At 46.5% G+C, this 16,808-nt stretch overlaps 1 protein-coding gene across 1 annotated transcript in view; it reads left to right on the forward strand.

Annotated features, from left to right (window-relative positions):
• The first annotated feature begins 2,071 nt into the window (after window positions 1-2,071).
• The window catches only part of SH3BP4 (SH3 domain binding protein 4), a 55,143-nt gene continuing 40,406 nt past the window's right edge, over window positions 2,072-16,808 (forward strand). The window contains exon 1 of the mRNA XM_052675435.1: window positions 2,072-2,092. The gene's annotated coding sequence lies outside the window, so the exon portion shown is untranslated. The remainder of the gene's footprint in view (window positions 2,093-16,808) is intronic.

Consider the following 16,808-nt stretch of genomic DNA (forward strand, 5'->3'; position numbering starts at 1 on the left):
TTCCCATGGAGATGCTGCACATCCTGGCACTCCTGGCTAACAGGGAAAGCTGCTTGATGTCCTGGCATTTTCCCCATTAATGCTGAAAGGGTGGGAATGCTGGTGGAAAAGGATTGAGGGGAGAGCATCCGCAGTGTGGATGGGAAAAGAAAAAGCCACCAGAGCTGTGCAAATGCTTTCTGAAAGCTTGGGTTTCTGAGTGGAGCCAAGGGACTTTTGCAGCCGTTGTCTCTGCTGCCACGGCTCGTTTCACCCCTTGGCGCAGACAGATCTGTAAGAAGATAAAGCAAAGGCTGCGTGCCTGAAGCTGGGCAGACCAAGGGCAAATAGTTGCAGAGCCTGGTGGTGAGGAGGGAATAAATCAGCTTTTTGCAAATCAGAGTAGGACTCTACACCAGTGTTGCCTGTGTTCTAGGGTGAGCGAGCTGTGGGCTCTTTGGAGCCTCGAGGTATCTCTGTCTTTACTTTTTAATATCAGTCTTGCAAAGTTTGTAGCTTGTCTGGGTGTATCCTTTCAGCCCTGCTGCATTCAGCCTCTGAGTAGAGGCGAGAAACCCTCCGTTCATCCTGAAGGAAAGGAGAGCAGGGCACTTAGCTGTTTAACATGACATTTCACAAAGAAGTAAGGGTAACACCACCGAATGAACTGGTCTCTAATTGCTGCCACTGAACCCTCTGAAACTCTGAGCTAATGAGCAGGAGATGGGAAGCATCATCAGCATTACCCTCAAATAGGAATACCTAGGAAAGAAGCTATGTTTTGGTCTCTGATGTGAAAAAATCAAATTGCTATTGTCATCTGTCCCCACTAGCATCAGGCTGTCTTGCAGCAAATGCCTGCCCATCTTTTCAAGTCTGTCAGCTGGTTTTGACCTTGATATGAACCATCCTGGATGTGGGTTTGTCACCAGGGAGGGTGAGAAATGAGTGTAGCAGAGGAGGTAGGAGATGTGAAAAACAGAGGATAACCGTACTGTTGTGGGTGAGTAGATGGAGGGCTGTCTCCAACAGGGAGCAATGTTGTTGCAAGATCCATGGGCTCTGCTGCATTAATGATTCTGATAAGCAGTAAGGAATGTGGAATGAGTTATATCTAATTGATAGGGCAAACTGGGAATACCTGAGGGTCATTCTGCCATCTTCTTCCATGCAATACTTGGGCTGTGAGGTAATAATTTACAGCTCCTTCCAGCAGCAGCTTGCACCAGGACCCCAAGTTCCAACCAGTGATTTGGCCCTGTGCAGCTTGAGGGTTAAAGGGCACTGGTGGTTCCATGAAAAAAAAATAATCAGGAGAATCAGAAATAAAGCAGATAAATTCTTCCATGATTTTTGGGTAGTGCTGTGTGGAGCCAGGAGCTTGATTTGATGATCCTCATGGGTCCCTTCCAACTCGAGATATTCTATGGTTCTGTGATTCTATGGCAATGGAGAGGAACTTCCAGATGTAATTAAAAGCATTGTTACCTTTGTTATTCATAAGAATGTCTGCCATTGATGGGAAGCTGGGGCTGGTATCAGTGAAATGAAATAGAACCATGAAAGTTAAATCAGCATGTCTGGTATCCAGGTGGTTTCTGTTTAGTGTAAGTTCTTAGCCTCATTTGGCCTTCTGCTGTATTTAGCACATAAGATCCAAACTCTGCCCTGAACATCATCAGGATGCTGTTTCCTGCCAGTTTTTTCTGTCTGGCCATGTTATATACCTCACCATACTTCTGCTGTATCTTGCTATTCTATGCTGGCCTTTGCCATGCAGCTCTCAGATCAGGCGGGATCATTAATCCTGCTGTCTCAATGACAAACAGAGCTATTGCCAAGATGTGATATGTTTTAGCCTTTTTTTTTTTCTTTCCTCCAGGTGATGATTTCAAGGTGTGCAAAGTCTGATGCAGCAGGGCAGACGGTGCTGCAGCATCCCAGTTCAAACCTCAGCAGCATTGTGTGGCTTCCAGCCTCACCTCCCAGTGCTAGTGCTGGTTTGGCCATGGTTCTCCTGACTGATCTCTGCAGGAATTGAGTTTGGAAACTTATCTAACACAGAGAACATCAGGACAGCCTGGTCTGTGAGAGGCGTCTGTGCCCATAGCAGGTGAGCTTTAGGTCCGTTCCAACTCAAGTCATGCTATGGTTCTGTGAAGGTCTTGGGGGCACCAAGGTGGTGAGGATCAGAAACACATTGTTGTGGGAGCTGTATGAACATAGGTGAGAGTTATTGAAAAAGAAGCAGCTGATCTGCACACTGTATCTGGTTACACACACCTGCACCAGCACACAAAGGGACAAGGCTGCTTATCCACAAGAATAAAGCAGGCACGTTTCAGAATGTGGACAAGCAATCACCCCCAACACACTGTCAGCCAAATTATGTCCCTCATCACAGCTGCAAACACAGCATGGCCTGTATCCAGTGTCTTCTCTGCTTCTCCCATATAACACCTCAATACTCCTGTAGTGTTGCCAACGGTCTATGGGGTGTGGAGATCTGTTTTAAGGAGATATGAGCAGAACTTCGTTGTAGTTGTGATCAAAGCTGCTGGCTGGAGCGTTGTTCCAATTGCTATGTTTTTGGCATTCCCATGTGCTTGCCTGAAACCTTCACCCTGTGCCTGGGTGGACTTAAGGTGAACGTTGGCTTGGGTCTGATGTGGTCATAGCATGGCTCCTTCCTGCTCTCAGCTCCTTTATTTGGGAGTGCCCCTTTCCCTCATGCTTTCTGGTCCAAAAGCATGCTTTCAGACATTGCTGTCTCTGCACAGATCCTAAAGAGCACAGCAGGTGGCTACGAGCATGCTTCTTAATTGAGTCACAGAATCCTTTGAGGGTTGGAAGGGACCCTCAAAGGCCATCTGATCCAATGCCCCTGTGATGAATGGGGCACCCACAGCTCCATCAGGTGCTCAGACCCTATCCAGCCGGTCTCCAGGGCATCTACCACCTCTTTGGGCTATCAGTGCCAGTGCTTCATTACCCTTATCATATAAAACCTTTTTTTTATATCCAGTCTAAATCTCCCCTCTTCTAATTTGAAAACATTTCTCCTTGTCTTCTTGCAACAGACCCTGCTAAGGGGTGCTGTTTGTCAGAGTGCACTTCTGCTCTCCATCTCAGGCCAACCTTGAGTAATGTGGGTGGTTGGCAAACCTTGGTGCAATGGGATGAGCATGTGGGAGCTGTTTCTTTTGTCTGGGGCTCGTTTAATCAGGCAGGTCATTCAGTGAAAGTTGTGCCTTTTAATCTTCTGATCTCTGTCCCTGCCTTGAGCAGCTTTGCCATCTGTTCAGATGTCGTGTAAGGTGACCATACGTTTTTCTCCAAAGGCCTATGTTTCTCCAAAGCTCCTGTTCCCTATCCAGACCTACTGAGCAGCTCAGGTATGCCTTCCAGTGGCACTGAATTACTTATCAGTCGCAAAATTATTTGGACTTGACCTTCTGAGATAAGCCTATGTGAAATGTAACTGGTTTTGATCTCAATTTCCTTGAAAAAATTGGTGCTCAGTTGGTTTTATTCTTCATTGTGGGTCACCTGGCATGTAGTTTTGCTCTCTGTTTAAGATGTAACTCCTCAAGCTTTCTTGAGATGCTTTCTGTTTGGTGCTGCTTGTTTGGAACTATCACTGCCTTTAGAGGAAGAAAGCTGAAGGTGCATTTCCACACATAAGCTCAAGCTGCAATGGTCCCAGATACATAAACAGACAAATCCTTATCTACAGGATGTGCTGCTCTGAATAAGGCTAACTGCAGAAGCTCTCTTGGATTTGGGTTGTGACAACAGTGTGTGACTCTGACATTGCTTCTGCCATCAGCAGATCTCAAAGCACATAGCAAATAAGTGTACTTTCTACTGATTGATGCATGAGAGAGTGCACAATAAATCAGTGGAAATGTGGGCCTTGATCCTGTCCCTGCTGTGTCTCCAGGCTCGTGCTCCTTGTAAGACACAGCATGGTGAGGATTTATGCCTTCCAGCTTTGCACCTCCCTTGGGGCCTGTATGTGTGCTCATGTTTGTGCATGCTCAGCTGCCTGCTTGAGCTCCCAGAGGGGAGGACTCTGCTTTTTGTCCCTGGAAACGTGTGGAAAGATGCCCACAGCAGTGCCAGTGGAGGTGGTAGCTGGTTTTGTTCCGAGGAATTCATCTTTTGGGGTTCAACAGCTCGTTGTTATGCTATTAATTTCAGACTCTCAGAGCTGGCAGCGATTGCTCAAGAGCGGATGATGTTTGAAATAGTGGCTATGCTGTCATTGTTACTGAATCTTCATTATTCAGAAAGCTTTGGCTGGCTGCTGGGTCTGTGCCGAACGAATCTTGCAGTACAAATATTTGCCTGTGGAGAGATGCCTTATTATTAATTTAAAGCCTGACATAAATCACGAGCTCAAAAATGCAGACTTAAGCTTCCTGGACAAAAATAGATGTGGCCTCTTGCATGGGGAGCCGTTCCGTTTATGCTTCCATAATTGGATCATGCTGAAATGGATACCTTAAATTTAGTTACAAAAGGCTAACCAGAAAAAAATGCCAACAATTTATCACAGCCACGGTGCTATATTTAAAGCTGTCAGCGTTTCCAGGATATAAAGTGATTATAAATCCAAGCGATTTGTAGCCAGCCATAGGAATCTGCCTTCGTGCTGACATTTAACACTGAAGTTCTCCACACCAGAACCCCCTGATTCAGGAACGTAATTAAGCCTTCACCTCTTATTAATTTTAGGATAGCTTATAGCCAATACAGGCTTAAATGTAGGCATATACTTGAATGTACTGTTGAATCCATGTCCAAAAGCTTAATTATTTTTCTCAGTAATGAAGACCTTGCTGTGGATTTGAAGTTAGAAGTACCAGAATGCTGCTGGAACCAAGGGCTGATGCCATCTCCTCATCCCTACTTATTAAATGGAGCATTTGTGTCTCCTAAAAGGTCCTATTATTTGTTATTAAGTAATAGCTTCACTTTTTGCTTGCTGTGACCTCAGGTGAATGAGATCCATTAGCTGCTCAGGAGCTGTGTAATTGAAAGACATTTGCTTGAATTATGTTTTGGATAATCCTGAAGGAGCCTGGCATTTGGAAAACTGGCCAAGAAATGAGGCAGCTAGCAATACTTCTGCCTAGGCTCTGCTTTCTATTGTGTTTTCATTTCCTACCTTCGTTCCTTTTCCCTTAAGTGACATCAAGCTTATGGAATGTACTCACTTATTAGCAGAGTAAAGGATAAGCAAAAAAGAATGCAATAAAAAAGAAATTACTTCTAAACCTCCCTTGCCAAATATGTGAATCTTTCAGGAAACTAACACATGGCCCAGCTCTGCAAATCACTGAAGAATGTGAGTTGTTCCTATTGGAGTAAACAGCACTAAGCAAGTCTGCAGGGGTATTACAAGGGGAAAGTGAGGCCTCAAACCCTGCATCAGTACAGAAAATCTTCCTGGGGCTTCTAAGGTGCTCCATGTGACTGTTGGCTGCTGCTTTTGGGCCCATGCTTCTGTCAGCTCCTACCACATCATTTACACTGCACAGCCCCTGGGCCAGATCAGCATTCATCTTGTGGGTTTGGACTCTGAGCTGCTGGAGATAGGCTTTCATGGCTGAGGGTCAGCTTCTGCCCCCAAGTTTTAGCAGCTTCCAGGTATCCTGTAGCTGTCATGTTTGCGTGTTTCCAGGAGTGCTGCCTGATGGGCAGAGGCAACCTCCTGTGCTCCAGTTTGTGCCCAGTGCCTCTTGGCCTCCACATGAAAATAGCATCTCTGAAAATAGCATCCCAGTGCTATTGCACTGCAGGAGGTCATGCAGAAGACTGCCTTATTCCACCAGCTGCATTTTCATACGGAGTTTGAGAGAGGCATGTGAGAAGGGTGGATAACAAAAGAAGCCTGGGTGAGAGGAAAGGTAATCATAAATGACTCCCATCTGTCTTCTCCTGTTACCTACTGCAGATACTAGATTTATGAAGGCTCTGTGTTAGCTCTGGCTTGTTATAAAGCCTGGTACCAGCTCTGCCATCAGCAAGCCACTGGGGGCACCACCAAGTGAATACCACTGTATGACCAATGCTTGCTCCAGGAAGACCCAGATGCTGCCCTTAGTGGGACACAGAGCAGCAGGCAGCCCTTTGGAGAGCTGCAGAAGGCACCACGAGGTCTTCACTTGACTTCCTTGGCAGCCCATCTTTACTACTCGGAGGGAATTCTTTTCCAAGGAATGAATTCGGAGGGAAATGTTCAGCAATCAGTATTTCCAAAGCTGAGCTGGGTAACCAAGAGAAGGGAGATACATCTGAGAATGCCTGAATTTATTGCTTTGCTGGTGAAAACTGTTTCACAGATAGAAAGAGGCACGTCTGAGTGCAAGCGGTGAAACTGGGGCAGGAGATGTGCAGGGTGCTGGAGTGGGGGAAGACAACCTATGGGTGATGCTCTGCTCCTTGGGTCATGTATGTGCTGTGTTGCATTTCTCTGCTGCTTGCTTCTGACAGCAGGCAGAAGGGGGGCACCCAAGCAGAGTTTAGTTCTGAAGAAGCTGGTAGGTGAAAGCACAACAAGTAAAGCTCGAGAAGCTTTAATTCAAATGGAAAAATGGGGTCTTAGCTAAACCAAGCTAAAATTGAAAGTGTCTGGGAGGTTTTTGTCTGTCTAGCAACCAGTACGAGTATTAACGTAGTGGAAAGAGAGCCAAACCAGAAAATTGCAAGTGCCCTTAAGTAAAAATGTTCTCATTCTTCAGCCCAAACTTAAAACACAGCAGAAAAAATGAATGCTATTATTTAATGGAATCTATAGCCTTCATTTTCTACTTTCTTAACAGAACCAAAGCCCAAGCAGACCACATCTCCTGTGTCATGTCTAGACTGTGACTTGTGGGCAGTAAGGTTGTCTGCTCCCTTTGTATACTGAACAAGTACTCACAGTACTTTTACTCAAGGAAGATGCTTGGTCTCTGGAGAAATATAAGGTCACAGCGATTTGCAGTTGGTAGATAAACCACAGGGAAAATTTCTTTGACATCTCTCTTACAAAATAACAAAAGCAACAGATTCTTTTTCCTCTACAATCATGACTTGCTGGCTTCTTTTGATATCTCAGATTGGCAGCATGCTGCATGCAAGATGCCAACAGCAAACGCAGCAAGAGATTGTTTGTGATGCTTCAGTCGCGTTTATGTTCCTAATGATTGTTTCTTGGACAAAGTAAATAATACTAAGTCAAGCTGACATCCTAACTACAGAGTTAATAGTTATAAGGGATGTTCTCTCTGCTAAAACACCAGATGAGATGTATGTCCCAAACCATCTAGACAATGCGTATCAGCTTGGCAGCCAACTAAAGTGAGGAGACCAAATGACTTCCAAGTAATTGATGCACTCCAGAGAGTTCATGAAACCTTCTTCTAGAAAGATCGTTACACCGTAAAAACAGCTTTCAGGATGCTGTTTAAAGGGAGTTTGCTTGGCTGCTTTGGCTTTGTCGACATGGCTCTGTGGGCTTTGAAGTTGTTCATCCTCCTCCCATGAGCTTGCTCTCGTTTTGACCTTCCTCATACAAAAATAGCTCTTTTTAGTCACAGAAAATATCAAAGGTGTCAGACAATGGCTGGGTTCTTGTTCCCATTGAAATGGGTGGGAACTTTGCCATGATCCTGGAGGGGAACGTGATTAGGGCCCTGTAACAGACCTCAGCCCAAGGAGCAGTAGGATCTGATAAGCTGTGATGGCTCAAGACACTACAAGAGGATGGAGAGGGAGGGGAGCTTTCTTCTTGGGAACACACGGGCCAATCCAGTGTCCATTTGGAGGCCTGTGGGACAGGGGCTGTAAGCCAGATCTGAGCTCATGGAGGCTGCAGCAGAGGACAGGATCTCCAAAATGAGTGTCGTTGAGCTGGCCAGAGCCAAAGCAACAACATTGTCCCAACCTGTAGCCCCTCAGGTTGCATTCAACTCAACCTATGGTTCCTACCTCCTCCTAACCAACAGGTTCTACACCCTACCAACCTACGTGCCTTTCTTCATCCAGCCCACGTGTCATACACCCACCATGGACTCACGCCAGTGTTGTCATCTAGCCTCCTAATAACGAGGCTGATACTGTGAAGACCCTACGTGTCTAAAACGTTGACTTTTGGGGTTTGCAGAGGTTTTTGGGAGGGGGCGGTTTTCTGGGTTAAAAGAGATTATCTTACCACCCAGACCTTTCCTTACCCATGACCTTGGTCACAAAACAGCCACAGAAGTTTTTCCAACAGAAAAAAAAAACCCCTCTCTTTAGAGCCAGTGGCTGGAATTACCACTCCCAACCTAACTGCCAATTTCTCTGCTGGAGTTCAGGCTCCATCAGAAGAAACTTGCTCTGCTGTTTCAATTCACGGCCCTCCCTACGTGTAGAACAGTTTGACATTAGAGACGATGAGACAAAAATAAGTGGAGGAAGCTAAGCACAGGAACGTAATCAAAGGCATCGAGCCTTTTAAGATAGCGTCTGTCTTAATATTTACAGAATCCCTCCAAAGCCAAGAGACTTCTGCTAGACTTCACAGACTCAATGCTGTTCTGTTCTTGTTTATGGCTCCGGTGCCAAAGTAAATCGAGGGGCTGATAAACACAGCGCACCCTGCCACGTTCTGTCAATGGACATCTTCCTTGGAATGAAGTGCCTAAGCAACATGAAAGTGTTTTAATTCTGTTTTATGTTCTCATCTAAACTGCTATTTTCAGATTTATTCTGGAACACCGACTCAGTGGGACTTGTTTTTTTCCCCTGCCTCTCCATCACAGCTATCATGCCAACCTGTGTGCAAAGTATCTCACCATTCTCATGTGTTTGGCTTGCGAGTGCCCCTCACGTGGAAATTTGCTTATATGAATTTAGAGCAAGTTGCAGGCCTAGGAATGGCTGCACTCAAAAATGTAGAGGTATTTAGAGGGAGCTTTCACTGTAGCCCCTTGTCTTGTTCTGTGTCTGGACCCTAATTGGAGAAAGGAATCGTGGACCAGAAGGAATTTGGCAGGACTCAAAAACACACAGGTTCAGCCCCAGGGCTGTAACATTCTGGGTTGCTGCTGCCTAAGCACAGCGATTAGTGGCTCTCATCCCACCAGTTTGCTAGAATACAATAGAAGCCCTCTAATTGTTAATTAGAGCTAATTGCTCACCAGGAAGGAACTTTAGCTTCAGCTAATGATCAGAGATAGCTTAAGGCTCCTGGATGGAGGCTGGAAGCCCCCAGGCGGGGTGCCTGCAAAAGGGCTGCCTTACTCCCTTCCTTCTCCAGCATCTGGGCCGGGGGTAACCTAAGCTGTCCTAGGCCATTACCTCCCCCTGCATCGGACCTGCACCCTACAGGGGCAACGTTTGATGAGAAAATCCACCAAATCCTTTTTCCTTTCAAGAAGTCATGCTAGAGGGAGCTCGGATATGTGGTGGGAAAAGAGGACAGAAGTGTGTCTAATAGGTGTCTGGTGCTGCGTTTCACAAAGCAACTGCAAGCTGGAGGTGAGTTGGGACGATGGGCTGACTTGCTGGGGAAGAGAATGCGTGCAGCAGAAGCCACAGCATGAAAGGAGGCTGGGGGTAAATGCACGGGGTCAGCCGGGTTGTCTCTTGTGGGTTTGTTGTTGCAGGGTGGAATGCAAGCAATTTCTTGGCACTATTTTTCCACAGGATATTAGCATTATAAAAGGGAGCTGCCGAGAAGGAATAGTTAAGATAACTGCTGTTGGCTCTGTTCATCATTTGCATTGAGTCTGCTCCATCCTTATCCAGTTCGTGTAGCCTGAGGAACACTGCATTCAGCGTGGCAAGACCTCTTGTTCCTCATGCCCTCCCTTCCAGCCCCTGCTGTCTCAGGGCATAGGGGGCATCTCCTTCTGTAGCAGTATGCTCCCTGCAGGAGGTGTGCCACCTCAAATCTGAAGGAAAGGGCTTCTTGGCAAGGACAAAACAACAGATCGCTGCCTTCTTTCCTTCCCTGACATGTAGGAAAAGATCCCAAGTGGGTCTTTGTGTTTGTTCTGGCTCTAGTTTGCTTTAGGTATTTAAGGTTTCAGCAGGCTAATGAGCCTGTGGTATCCAGGGAATGCAGGCATGGACCGAAAGTCAATGGAGGGATGCTGAGGGAGGGGAAATAGCGTGAATGTGCCCCTCCTTTCAGTCTCTCCTCAAAGCTATACTGTGGCTCCTTGGGGTGTTTGCTGTTTGGGAGGTTTTTGTCCTTCCTGCAGCAAGAAGAATTTGGCTTCCCTGTCCCACTTCATCCTTCATCCCCCCATTTAGATCATGACAGCTGGGTGGTTTTCTGGGGGTGGGAAAGCACCTCTGTGCCTTCTCTCACAGCAAGGTGAAAATCTTGCTGTTCATCAAGCCAATGTAGAACCTCTCCACTCTGGGGGAAGGAGCTTTCTGTCATTAGGGCAGATTCACCTAAACTTTGAGGCTCAATTTATGTTTGGTACAAATTCATGCAACGCCTTGGAACAGCCTTCTTGTTCCTCCCCTCAAGGTCATACGCGCAAGACCTGCCCTGAGAAATCAAACCAAAGTCAAAAAATGAAGTTGGAAAAACAGCTGTTTATGATCTTCCCCTCCCACTTTGTCAGTATCAGATCCAAACCAGATTAGATTAAATTGTACCAAAAAGTGTCCAGATTGCATGGTTGTACGGTGGCCAAGAATGAATGAGTTTTCTTGATCCCAGGTCCCCACTGCAATTTCTTCTGCATTCCTCTGGCCGCCCACTCACATTGAGCAATGAATGCATGCCATTTCCAGGACCACCAGGAGAAAAGTGAATGTTTACCAACTGAAAATTGCCCTTCAGTCTGTTGGGAAGACATTTGGTCCTCGTTGGAATAAGCGCTGCCATAGCAGAAAGGGAAGATGGCAGCTCTCATCACACCACAAAGACAGCAGGAATGCAGCAATTATATCCTTTCCCAAACCTCAGCCTGTGGGATAATCACCTTTAGCTTGTCTCCTCATCATCACTGTGCTCAGGTCACAGACAGCAACTGTTGTCCTCCAGGATGGAGTTGGCCTCCATCTGCCATGTTGCTCAGAGGTGTTGTGTGAAAGCATTTGGGGTGAAATGACTGAAGGTACCAAATTGCAGCTGAGAATTACAGGCTCCCTGTGATCTCTGGGACCTGACAGTGAGCACAGAAAGTAACACAGCACTGGGTTCAGTTGTAGGAGGATGAGATTCAAGTCTTTGCTCCAGTGCAGACTTCTTGCTCCATGCTACAATTCCCTGTCTGTGAGATGACGTTACGCTGTGCTGGAGGAATGAGGCTTATTCTGGAGAAGCAACCACATGATGAGGTCCAGGTTGGAGTAAATGCATCCTTCCACTGGTAAATACTCTGCAAGGGGGTAAACAGGGCGTAAATGAGATTTGCAATTCTAAGAGATTTAAAGCAGCTTTAGGAAAGTCTGTCTGGTGTGGGAGCACTTCATCATAGCAGAGCAGGGCAGCTGCCTGGTGATGAGCTCTGCTGGAGGTATGCACCCTGCATGCTGGGCCCTCTTAGCCTGGCTCCTGCACATGGGCTGGTCATCCCATAAGGTTTCTTTTTAATAGAGGGGTGTAAGGTAAATAAATGAATAAGACCTGTGCTCAGTTGTCCTCGGACATTACTTACTTCTACTGACAAATGCCAGCTGTTGAGATTGTTCCAAGTTACAGCTGCCTCATGATGTCTTTCCCCATATGTTGTAAAGTAAGCTGAGTTTTTTGGGTCCAGTGTCTTCTGAAAGACTGGGAGAGCATGGGTGATATGCTGGAGCTTTGCAGTAGCTGCAGAAGCAAGACAAGAAGAGGGAAGTCTCAGTAACAGCATGCAGCTTGATGGAAACACTGCATGAACACTGCAAGGATAAGGCATTCCTCGCCATGAAAAGGACGACTGCAGATTTGCCAGCAGATCAAATCGCTGCTGAGTTTTCAAAGTGGTGGCAAGTGAGGCTCCTCAGGCCACGCAACCAATGTGGTGAGTGAAAACACACAGCCCTTACAGAGGAGTGCTTTGGGTAAAAATCTGTGGAGTTTAATGCACTCAGATGGTAAATGAGATAACAGATTTGATCAACAGCCAGTAGTTTTATGGGTAGTGGATAGTGACGTGAGCACTGATGTCAGATTACTTCAGAACTCCATGAAGCATGCCACTAATCAGGAGAGGTGATTGAATCTATGCTTTAAAATATGTAATTGCCCCCAGATGACCTTAAGTTGCTGCTCGGCAATGGCTGGTGCAGCAGATGCTATAGCAGGAGGGAGGCTGCTTATTGCTAAGGGGACGTTTTGAGTTTGACAGCTCTGGCAGCTGTCTCTTGAGACCATTCTACAAAACCTTGGGATTAATGAAAATGCTGCTCAAACAGGGGTGTAAAATAGAGAGCTAAATTGTTTTTTGTTTTTTTTTTTTTTTTTTTTATAGAGCTGAGCAAAGGCAAATGGTTTGAAAGCCATCGGTCCATACCTGATAAGGTGACCTGAAGGCACCTCATGATATTTGCCAGGTCTTGAAGGGAACATCCCATTCCTTCCTCTCCATGGAGGGTCATAGCTCCTTTATGGAGCTGGGCAAGTTCACCAGCAGATCTGGTCTAGATCTGTGGTCCAACCTGTCCCAGAGCTGTTGGACTTGCTGGTTGAGGTCCAATTTATACAAATATATATAACATTTATATAACCAATAACCATTTATATGTGTTTTAATGGGCATATTCAGAAAGCCCACGAGCCTTTAATAATTACAAAATGGTTCAGGTCTAAGCCTCCCCTGACCATTAACCATTTTCTGTTCTGGATTTAAAGTAGGTCAGACTTGACTTTTCAAGCAGTCTAAAACAAACAAATAGCATAATAGTGAAACAAATCATGCCACTGATCTGTATGCAAACTGGTGAGCCTCAGGCGTTACAAATGATTTACTAGAAATTTCAATGAAGTCTGCATGGATGAATTATGGATGGCAAAAACTGGGAATGCAATTTAGCCTTGAAAAGGAGAAAAAGAATAGAGTGTAACAGTTTTCCTACCATATTTATTCTTTTCAGAAGTTTGATGACACTGGGACATAACTCCTGATATACTTTTAAAGTGGTGTTTTTCTTCCAAAATAAGATTGTACTGTAGAAACACTTGTGATAACCTATTTTCATCACAGCTGCCACAACAGCCACGTCAGCTTTTTCAACAGCGCAGTGCAAAGTTAAGCACCTCAGGTGGGATATACAGGCACGGTGGACACGGGCTTTTCACATCACTGCTTCAGTCCTACCTAACCTTTTTCACATCCTGCTATGCCCAAAAAGGACCATCTGCCTCTGTTCAGTCAGCAGAGCCATCTGCAGAGAAACCAAATGTTTTAGTGCACATTTTTAATTCCTTTAAGTACCTCCTGCTGAATAATGAATGCATCTTGCAGGCACGGCACCTCTTTTCCTGCTCAGCTGTGGCTTTTGTGAGGCATGAAGACGGGGCCATCAAGCCAAAGCAAGTATTTGGGCATGTAGAATCACAGAATTATAAAATGATTTGGGTTGGAAGGTACCTTAAAGCCCATCCAAGTCCCAACCTCTGTCATGTATAGGGTTGCCCCCACCAGCTCAGGTTGCAGAGGGCCCCATCCAGCCTTGCTCTGAGCACCTCCAGGGATGGGGCTCTACAGCTCTGGGCAGCAGTGCCAGCTACCACCTGTGCCACACCTGGTTTGCCAGTGATGACAACTGGTGATCGATCTCGCTGTCCTTACCCTCATTTCACCATGTTTTCTACTCTTGTCCTTCAGAGGAAGGATGATAAGAGTGCAGCATGGCACAGCCAAGATGCCCATGGGTATGAAACCACTGCAGCCAGCATGGTTTTCTGCCCATACCTCCCATCTCCATTACAGTGATGGGGTACTGTGCTGTGGGGCAGTCGGGCTCTTCCTTACTGCTGCCACGCTGTGCCTCCCCCAACTCCCTGCTCCAACCACTGCAATGCTGCCTTCACTGCCCAAGAGCAAGGCACAGCCCTGTGTGTTAAGAGCTATGATCAAAGCTGTTCAGTGCTCTTTGCTTTCCTATTTGTCCCAGCAAGAGAGCTGCTCTGACCAGATAGGAATGGGGAACGTGCTCTCGGGGAGGTGAGAGCCCTTTGAACTGAGGACTGTGTGGCATAAAAAGAGCATCATTGTTTCTGCAGCCCTCCCTCCTCCAAACCCAGGAAGAAATGACTCCGACAAAGTTACTGCTGCTGGTTGCACAGAAGCATTTGGAGCATGGCTGCCTTTTGCTTATGGTTTTTCAGGCTGTGTTTCTGTGCCATTTGAAGCTCTGGAGGAGGGACAGTGGCCCCATGCAGCCCCATGTGCTTACAGCCAGCCTGTCTGTCCTTCTGTTCCCTGCATTACTCTCTGGGCTCCTGAGGGTGCCGTGGACAAAAGCACCCCTTTCTGCTGAGAACAGTTCTGCATCCAAGTTATTCTGCTTCCAGGCTTTTCATTACTGATTTGTATTTGGCCAGCCAGCACCAAATCCAGCCCCGCAGCGTCTCTGCTGACCCCGGGGGTGAGTTTGTCTCGAGATATTTCTATCACAAAGCCATCAAAACCAATTTCCTCCGATCTGACTGACTTGAAATCCCAGTGGAGGCAATTCATCTACTGCTGGATGTGTGATATTACAGCAAATAAACATCAGAGACAGGAATGCCTTGCTGGAGATGAGAAATCTGGTCCTGTGATGAGAGGTTATGAACCTTTCTTATCTTATCTGTTGAGTTGTGTAATGAGAAACCTGGCGCAGCAGCAGCAGCTCATGCTGAGCTGCCTGTTCCCAAGGCTCTTGGACAGCATGGGGATGTCCAGTGGGCAGCAGCTGGGATGGGGACATTGGCCCCATGCAGGTGAGGCCACTTGGTGCGGCATGATGGGACTCATGTCTTCCAGGATCAAAGCTGTGTCACCAGGGCTGGCTGCTGGCACCACAGTGCATGCCCTCTGCCTTGTTCCCTTCATCTCAGAGTCATAGATTCATAAAGGTTGGAAAAAACCTCTCAGATTCCCAAGTCTAACCCCAACCCACACCACTATGCCCACCATGCCCACATCCCTCAGTGCCACATCCCCACAGTTATGGAACACCTCCAGGGACGGTGACCCCAGCACTCCTTGCTAGCTGTGCCACTGCAGCACTGCTCTTCTGGAGAAGAAATTGTTCCTAATATCCAACCTGAAATCTTCTGCTTATACTCTCCTTAGCTTGACAGAGCACCGTGGCCCCTCTGAGGTGCCCATGACCAGCACACAAGGTATGGAGCTCATTTCCACTCCATAAGGGACCGCAGACAACAAGGATATAAGTGGTTCTATGTTTGTCTTCTACCTCTTCTTTCTGCCGATGGTAGCTGCTGCTCTGTTATGTGTCTGCTGAGAAGGCTAACCCAGGCGAATCAATTTGGTAGGAATAAAAAGAAAACTGGTGGCAGAAGCAGGATGGGCCCACGTCCCCTGGCACTGCACCGCTTTGCTGGCAGCTGTATGTACAGCAGCAAGGAGGAAATGTGGGGGCTTAAGTGATTTAACTTCAGGAGCAGAGCAGCAAAGTGAAATCCACTTATACAGGCTAATTGATAGCGAATGATTCCGTAATTAGAAATTAAGACCTGTCCCCTAACTTAAGAGGAGGAACAGGACCAACCAATGAGCTGAGGGGTATATTTGTGACTGTGGGTTTTCCTTCGGAGATGCTCTCGTCCATTAACTTTTCATGACATAAATTTGTTTGCCTTAATATATCCAGTTAGAAGCATTTTCAGATGCATTATTTAAGGCCTGAAAATAAATACTGGATGCTCAGGCTGTGCTTTGTGAAAGCTCAGCACGCCTTGCCTTCTCACTCAATTATTGATTGTGTTTTCCACTGCATTTGAGACGCTCTGGTGTGCACAGGGGAACATCCTGCCTTGTTTACTTGCTCGTTCTATCTCTCAAAGTCTCAAAAAACTCATTCGGCGATGGATTTGGGGCTTTTATCCCCACTCTGTATTTCACTTGTGTCACAGGAGAGAATTTATTTCAGATGCTGGCAGCCTCAGGAATTTCTCACCACAGGTACTGATTGGGCAACAGAATGAGATCCACTTGATATTAGGAAGGGAGATGCCAGGGATGATGCATTTCCACCGCCAGTGGCAAAGGTGAGCATTGCACTCTTGCTGGCTGGATGAGCACAGGAAAGGTACCTCCAGTCCTGCAGCATCCGAGGTTGACTACAAGGCCAGACAGATGCTTTTCTCACATTAGGGACTTTTGTGTCTCTCTCTGTGTGGGCTTTCTGATGTTTAATAAGGCATGAGCTTCTCTTGCATTTTTTTCCTTGCATTTTTCCTTACTGAGGCATTTGTGGGATCTGTCTTCTCAAGACAGATGCCATTTGATATAAATTGTTGCCAGGATAGACTTATCCTTGGAATTGCCACACTTGTGTTGGATTTGATTGGCATTAGCCTGGAGGCTCCTCAGGGAGGACAGCAGCCTGCCAGCCAGCTTGGTCCTCACCTTCTGTAGGAACCAGGCTGTGGGATTATAGGAGTATTGAAAGGTTGTGGAGGTTGAATAGAAGCAAGCTGTGAAAGCCAAGTCAGTGAGATTTGTGGAGGGAAATGCATTTGCACAAACATCCCACCTGGAAAGCTGCAAACAGGTTGGCAGGTGTATTTGGGGAATGTGGTCCCTGGGCTACCAGGCTCCTGGCTCCTGGGAGATGCCAGTGCCTAAGAAGTGCTCGCCCTCAGCTGCTGTCAGGAGGTCTGCCTCAAATTT

This window comes from Tympanuchus pallidicinctus, unplaced genomic scaffold (genome assembly GCF_026119805.1).
Source record: "Tympanuchus pallidicinctus isolate F22 unplaced genomic scaffold, pur_lepc_1.0 scaffold15, whole genome shotgun sequence".
Lineage (NCBI taxonomy): Eukaryota > Metazoa > Chordata > Aves > Galliformes > Phasianidae > Tympanuchus > Tympanuchus pallidicinctus.